The sequence below is a fragment of the Hyperolius riggenbachi genome, chromosome 2, assembly GCF_040937935.1.
Source record: "Hyperolius riggenbachi isolate aHypRig1 chromosome 2, aHypRig1.pri, whole genome shotgun sequence".
NCBI classification, from domain to species: domain Eukaryota; kingdom Metazoa; phylum Chordata; class Amphibia; order Anura; family Hyperoliidae; genus Hyperolius; species Hyperolius riggenbachi.
This window is the reverse complement of record NC_090647.1, coordinates 33275528-33283753: the sequence shown is the minus strand read 5'-3', so window position 1 is coordinate 33283753 and position 8226 is coordinate 33275528.

Sequence of the window (8226 nt, the reverse complement as noted above, 5' to 3'; positions counted from 1 at the left end):
CAGATATTTGGGGCTATTCAGGAACTTCAAACAGTGCGATCTCCTCTTAGCACAGACATGTGTATGCCTGTACCTGAAAAATTTTCCGGTCACAGATCTGACTTCCGAAATTTTAGGAGTAGAGTGTTATCATACTTTGAGTTGAGACTTAATTCTTCAGGAACTATGGCCCAAAGGGTTACATTTATTAAAACTTTGTTATCAGGCGATTCTCAGACCTGGGCATACAGTCTGCCCTCCGGAGATTTAGCCTTAACCTCCGTAGATGAATTTTTTAAGGCTATGGCTGTAATTTACGACGATCCAGACATTGCCTCGACTTCTGAGCGGAAGCTCAAGTTGTTACGTCAAGGCAAGAGTCCGGTTGAACAGTATGCTGCTGAATTTAGGAGGTGGTCAGTGTCAGCCAGGTGGGACACCTTTGCCCTTTTGGTTTGTTTCCTATCAGGGTTGTCAGATGAGGTTTCCGATCTCATGCTAAGCCAGCCTGAGCCCAAATCTATCGATGAGGCCATTTCATCAGCCATCAGGATAGATCGCCGGCTGCGCTATCAGAGACAGACCCGGGGTGGAAACCATGTGAAAATAATGTCCCATGCTGTGACCCCTGAAACTCCACCTCCTCCCGATTTGCCTCCACCTGAACCAATGCAGATTGGTCGGTCAGAGTTTTCTCAAGTGGAGCGGAAACGCTACTACCTAGATGAGAAACGGTTACTTCTTCCTTGTACTGTTACATGGGAAGATAAATCTGAGGTTTCTGAGGCCTTTATTGATTCAGGCGCTGCAGCTAATTTTATGGATTTCGAATTTGCAAAGAAATTGGGTATTCCGCTCACCCCGGTAAAACCACCCATTCAGGTTACGGCAGTAGATGATTCCCCCCTGCAAAGTAATCATCCGCTGTCTCAGACACCAGAGGTGGAAGTCACTATAGGGGTACTACACAACGAAAAATTACAGTTTTTTGTATAACACATGACCACCTCCACAGTCATCCTTGGCATGCCCTGGTTGCACCTTCACTCCCCACAGATCAATTGGACCACTGGGCAGTTAACTAGCTGGTCAACTCATTGTTTCCAGCAGTGTTTAGGGAAGGTGACATTGGGCCAGACCAGGATTCATTTGGAGGGGGTTCCAGTACAATATTCCGAGTATTCAGATGTGTTCTGTCCCAAGGCTGCTGATAAGTTACCGCCACATCGCCTGTTTGATTGCCCCATCGATCTCCGATCTGGTTGTATGCCCCCAAGGGGTCATCTCTACAATTTGTCTGGGCCAGAGAAAGTGGCCATGCAGGAGTACATTCATAAGAATTTAGCCAAGGGGTTCATTCGCCCCTCTCGGTCGCCCGCTGGCGCAGGGTTCTTTTTTGTTAAAAAAAAAGACGGAGGCCTGCGGCCATGCATAGATTACCGGGGCCTGAATAAAATCACCGTGAAGAATCGCTACCCTTTGCCCCTGATAGATGACCTGTTTACACAAGTTACCAACGCTAAAATCTTTTCGAAATTAGATTTACGGGGTGCATACAACCTGGTGCGGATTAGAAAAGGCGATGAATGGAAGACGGCCTTTAACACGCCCGACGGGCATTACGAGTACTTAGTGATGCCCTTCAGGCTGAGTAACGCCCCGGCCGTCTTCCAAGAACTAATTAATGAGGTATTCAGGGAGGTGTTGGGCAAATTCGTGTTAGTATACCTTGATGATATACTTATTTTTTCAAACAACCTCTCTGAGCACAGGACACACGTCCGATTTGTATTGGACAAACTAAGGCAAAACATGCTTTACGTTAAATTGGAGAAATGCATCTTCGAAGTAGCATCTGTCACCTTTTTAGGGTACATAATTTCCACCTCGGGCCTGTCGATGGACCCTGCCAAGGTCTCTGCTGTGCTGAAGTGGCCTCAACCTGTGGGGTTAAAATCTCTTCAGAGATTCTTGGGCTCTTGCCCTGCTGCTGACATTTTGACCCAGTGCGGGGAGGCTGCCGCCGGTGCGGATAGCGGTGCGACCAACCCCGCGCATGGGTCAGCAGAGACATTGCAAGGCAGTGCGAGGGTGGCTGGGACTGATAGTCCACCTAGGTTCAGAGTGACGCACGTGCACGTGGAAAGGCAGAACTTTTATGACAGTCAGAGAAGGCTCAGCTGACCAGGCCGGTCAGCTGACAATCACAGCAATTTTCATTGGTCCAGCAATTAGGGGAGGTGCTGGAGAGCACTAGTGTATATATGCTGGGTGGTGGTCATTCTCTGGTTGTCTGGCGTTGCGATCACAACGTGGTAGCACTCAGACCTTGTTCGTATCTGTGTTCTAGCATAGTTTCCAAAGGTGTTGACATCAAGGCGTTTACACCTTAGCGTTAGGAATATTATCTGTATTATTTGTTATGACCTTTTTGCCTGCCTGACTATTCTTCTGAACTCTGATCCTGTACCTTGCTAATTCTGTTATCTTGTTGCCAAACTCTGCTCGTTCCTGGACTCTGTATTGGCCTGCTGACTCTGTACCTCGTTATTCTGATTTCCCGTTGCCAAACCTTGCCTGTTATTGGATTCCGCATCTGCCTTCTGATTCTGTACTTTATCTGTCTGTGTGTTGACGACCTGGCTTGGCCGACCTCGAGAACTAGCCTTACTGTTAGAGGCAGTTCCCAGATCTGTTGGTGACACCCTCTCTCCTTGGTGTCACTCACACTCTGTCCTTCCTACTCTCTGCTTAGCTCCTCCCCCGGGAGAGTCTAGGCTCACGGAAGGAACATACTTCGGTGTGTACTCAAAGTATTACTGTTGCACTAACACTCGCTCATTACTCAGGTGTCCAGAGGTTAGAATATATATCTGATTATCGGTGATACTGCAGATCATCAATAATCGGGTATATTCTGCATTCTCGGTGATACTGCAGTTCACCGGTAATCAGACCCTCTCTGTGTTACACTGATCGTTACAGAACGCCAGACCAAAACAAAATGGACGCACACACTGATCGTCTGGGCGCACTTGCCACTTCGGTGGATAACATCAACCAAGTGCTGGGTACTCACCAAGCCTTAATTGATGCCCTATCAGGGTCTGTACAAACCATCCAGACGTCAGTGGATGAGGTACGATCCCCTCCTAGCGTTGACATACGCATGCCCGTACCCGAACGATTTTCTGGCCATAGATCTGACTTTCGAAATTTTAGGAGTAGAGTGTTGTCCTATTTTGAATTTAGACCACGATCGTCGGGGACCGAGACCCAAAAGGTTACATTTATTAAAACCTTGTTATCTGGCGACTCTCAGACATGGGTGTACAGTTTGCCCACCGGAGACCTAGCCCTTACTTCGGTGGAGGAATTTTTTAAAGCCATGGCATTAATTTACGATGATCTGGACCTTGCCTCGACTTCTGAGCCGAAGCTCAAGCTTTTGCGTCAAGGCAAAGGTCCGGTCGAAGATTATGCAGCGGAATTTAGGAGGTGGTCAGTTACAGCCCGGTGGGACACTTATGCCCTGTTAGATTGTTTCTTGTCAGGGCTGTCCGATGAGGTCTCTGATCTAATGCTAAGCCAGCCTGAGCCCAGAACAGTCGATGAGGCCATCTCAGCGGCCATACGAATCGACCGCAGGCTACGCTATCAAAAACAGACCAGGGGTACTTATCGTGCTAGAGTAGTGTCTTACGCCACAACACCAGTGACACCACTTCCTTCTGTCTCATCTCCTCCCGTCTCGCCTCCACCCGAGCCAATGCAGATTGGTCGGTCCAAGCTGTCCCAGGTGGAGCGAAGACGGAGGATGTCTGAACAGCTGTGTCTGTATTGCGCTGAAGGGGGACATAGAGTACGAGACTGTCCTAATAAGCCGGGAAACGCTACCGCCTAGGAATTGTAGGGGGTAGCACCCTAGGCGCCCGATTCTTACCCCTAGAAGATAAACGATTGCTTCTTCCTTGCACTGTTACGTGGGAAGACAAAACCAAGGTCACTGAAGCCTTTGTTGATTCAGGCTCTGCAGCTAATTTTATGAATTTTGAGTTTGCTAAGAAATTGGGAATTTCACTCACCCCAGTAAAACCACCCATCCAGGTTACAGCTGTGGATGATTCCCCCCTGCAGAGGAATCATCCGTTATCTCAGACACCGGAGGTGGGAGTCACTATAGGGGTGCTGCACAGAGAAAGATTGCAGTTCTTTGTGTTACACATGACAACCTCCACAGTTATCCTTGGCATGCCCTGGTTGCACCTCCACTCTCCCAAGATCGATTGGGCCACCGGGCAGCTAACTAGCTGGTCAGATCATTGTGTTCAGCAATGTTTAGGGAAGGTGAAGTTGGGCCTAACCAGGGTTCATTTGGAGGGTGTACCCGTGCAGTATTCTGAGTATTCTGATGTGTTCTGTCCCAAAGCTGCAGATAAGTTGCCTCCCCATCGCCAGTTCGATTGCCCCATCGATCTCCGATCTGGTTGTATGCCTCCCAGGGGCCATCTTTATAATTTGTCTGGGCCAGAGAAGGTGGCCATGCAGGAATACGTCCGTGAAAACCAAGCCAAAGGGTTCATTCGCCCGTCCCGGTCGCCCGCTGGCGCAGCTTTATTTTTTGTTAAGAAAAAAGACGGTGGCCTGCGTCCCTGCATAGATTACCGGGGTTTGAATAAGATCACAGTGAAGAATCACTATCCTTTGCCCTTGATAGACGACTTATTCACGCAGGTTACTGACGCTCAGGTTTTTTCAAAATTGGATTTACGGGGTGCATACAACCTGGTGAGGATTAGAGAGGGCGATGAATGGAAGAGGGCCTTTAACACGCCCGACGGGCATTACGAGTATTTAGTGATGCCCTTCGGGCTGTGTAATGCCCCGGCCGTCTTCCAAGAACTGATTAATGAGGTATTCAGAGAGGTTTTGGGCAGATTCGTCCTGGTCTATCTGGATGACATCCTTATTTTCTCCAACAACCTCTCTGAGCACAGATCTCATGTCAAGTTCGTGCTGAATAAATTAAGGCAAAACATGCTTTATGCGAAACTGGAAAAATGCACCTTTGAGGTCACATCTGTCGCCTTCCTAGGATATATCATTTCCACCTCGGGCCTGTCTATGGACCCTGCCAAAGTCTCCGCTGCTCTCGAATGGCCACAGCCAGTGGGGTTAAAGTCTTTGCAGCGTTTTTTAGGCTTTGCGAATTACTATAGAAGATTCATAAAGGGGTACTCCACTATCATTGCACCCCTTACCAGTCTCACAAAAAAAGGAGCAGATACCACCCACTGGTCTCCAGAAGCTCTATGGGCCTTTTCCACTTTAAAGGATCTGTTCTGCTCTGCACCCATCCTGAGACACGTTGACACTTCTTACCCCTTTATTGTTGAGGTGGACGCCTCGGAGGTCGGAGTGGGGGCTGTGCTGTCTCAGCGGTCAGGGTTGCAGGGTAGATTGCATCCGTGCGCCTATTTTTCTCGTAAGTTCTCTCCGGCAGAGAGAAACTACGACATAGGCAACAGGGAGCTCCTGGCCATCAAGTTAGCCTTTGAGGAATGGCGACATTGGTTAGAAGGAGCAGAACATACGATCACGGTTTACACGGATCACAAAAATCTGGAATACATCGAGGGGGCTAAAAGGTTAAGCCCTCGTCAGGCTCGATGGACACTGTTTTTCTCAAGGTTCAGATTTATTATTACGTACACGCCAGGTAGCAAGAATATTAAGGCACCTTGCTATTCTGATACTCCGTTGCTTAACCCTGCCTGTTCATTGGATTCCGTATCTGTCTCCTGAAATCTGTACCTTATCTGTCTGTGTGTTAACGACCTGGCTTGCCCGACCTCGAGAACTGGCCTTACTGTTAGAGACAGTTCCCAGACCTGTTAGTGACACCCTCTCTCTGGTGTCACTCACACTCTGTCCTTCCTACTCTCAGCCTAGCTCCTCCCCAGGGAGAGTCTAGGCCAATGGAAGGAACATTCTACTGTGCAGTACTCACAATATTGCTGTTGCACTCTACGCTCACTTGTTATCTCAGGTGTCCAGAGGTTAGTAGATATATCTGATTATCGGTGATACTGCAGATCATCAATAATCGGGTATATTCTGTATTCTCGGTGATACTGCAGTTCACCGGTAATCAGACCCTCTCTGTGTTACACCGATCGTTACACCCAGTTTATCTAACCTTTCTTGATAAGTGAGACCTTCCATCCAACGTATCAATTTTGTTGCTAGTCTCTGCACCTGCTCTAAAACTGCAATATCTTTTTTGTAATGTGGTGCCCAGAACTGAATTCCATATTCCAGATGTGGCCTTAAGAGTTAAACAGGGGCAATATTATGCTAGCATCTCGAGTTTTTATTTCCCTTTTAATGCATCTCAAAATTTTGTTAGCTTTAGCTGCAGCTGCTTGGCATTGAGTACGATTATTTAACTTGTTGTCAATGAGTACTCCTAAGTCCAAGTTTGATGTCCCCAACTGTATCCCATTTATTTTGTATGGTGCTAGACCATTAGTACGTCCAAAATGCATCACTTCCATTTGTCAACATTGAATTTCATCTGCCATGTATGTGCCCATATAGCCATCCTATCCAGATCGGTTGCAATATGACACTATCTTCCTGAGAGTTGATGATTCTGCACAATTTTGTATCATCTGCAAAAATAGCAACATTGCTCACTACTGCATCTACTAGGTCATTAATAAATAAATTGAAGAGCACTGGACCCAGAACAGACCCCTGTGGGACCCCACTGCTAACAATCTCCCATTTTGAGAACGATCCATTGACCACAACTCTTTGTTTTCTGTCCATTAGCCAGTTCCCTATCCATTAGACCAATCAGACTGGACTAGTCACCTTAATGGTGGCTACTAATGATACAATCTTTTTTGTCCAATCTTACCAAATCTATGTAGTAGAAGGGTAAACTGAGTGTGAATATATTGAATGAATACTTCAGGCAGTCCCTTATATCACTTAGAATATGTCAGATTGGATGAAAAAGATTGGAACATTAGTGGCCACCATTAGACCAATTGGGCAATTTGATTGGTCCAATCTGATTTTGTTCAATTGTGAGCTCAGTCACCCTATGACCGACTGTGTCGTATGAGGACCCGACCATTAGCAGTCTAAGAATGGCTTCAGTTTAAAATTTCCTATTTAAAATGAAAGGCTTACATTTGGTAAACTGTTTTAGGCTCCACCCACTTTTCCTGAATTTTAACCCAAGTCACCCAATGACCGGCCGTGTCAAGTTTGGGGAGTCTGGCTTCAATACTGTGAGAAAGACAGCTTATTATATTTTCTTATTAAAGTCAATGAGAAAATGTAAAATCAGCTTTCATTATTGTTCTGCCTGCTGTACACTCATTACTACTATAGATTCCTTAATATTAACCTATATATTTGGGATGCGTAATAAGATTTGGACTGGGGCTGCCATGAAAGGGCCTCTAGATTTTGTTTTCCCCAAGGCCAAAAGGTTCCACTGGGATAGCGGTTTTGTCTGTTTTCTGCAAAATGGGTTTTCATGCCATCTGATAAATTGTCGTAAAATACAGCATACGAGCGTTTTGAGCCCAAGAGGGGAAAAGCGCTATACAAAGGATTGGATTGGATTGGATTAAATTCTTTCAAAAGAATATAAAAACACAAATAAACACAGAACAAATGCAGAGCAGGCTGCAAACCCTTAAAGAAAATGTGTAATGTGACTTAAAAATTTCAAAACTTTCACCAATGGACCTAGGAAAACAATCTTTTCGGCCCCAAATTAGTGTGCATTCTGCGTTTGTGTGATTTTGTTTTGTTATACAACTTATTTCAATGGCATCACATTTGTTTTGTTCTTTTTTTGGGGGGGGTTCATTTTTCCTTGTTTTCTTTGTGTGTGCTTGTTTTGCCTTTTAAATTCACGCTGCAGGTCTGATTTGTATGTGATGTGCAATTCATATTTCATGAAAGTATGTGGGAATGCAGAAACAAATTGTTGTTTTGCGAAAGTTCAAGTGCATTTTTGAATTGAATTAGATACACTTATTTATTTTTTTATATAATTGTTTTTTATTGAAGATCAACAAAACATACAGAGAATATACTGTGATATATAGAATAAAGAGAATACTTTAGCTGATACAAAAAATAACAATGATATATATAAAAAAACATATAGCATAGCTAACTGTTGTTAGGAACAATGTCCATTCAATATGTGACATTTTT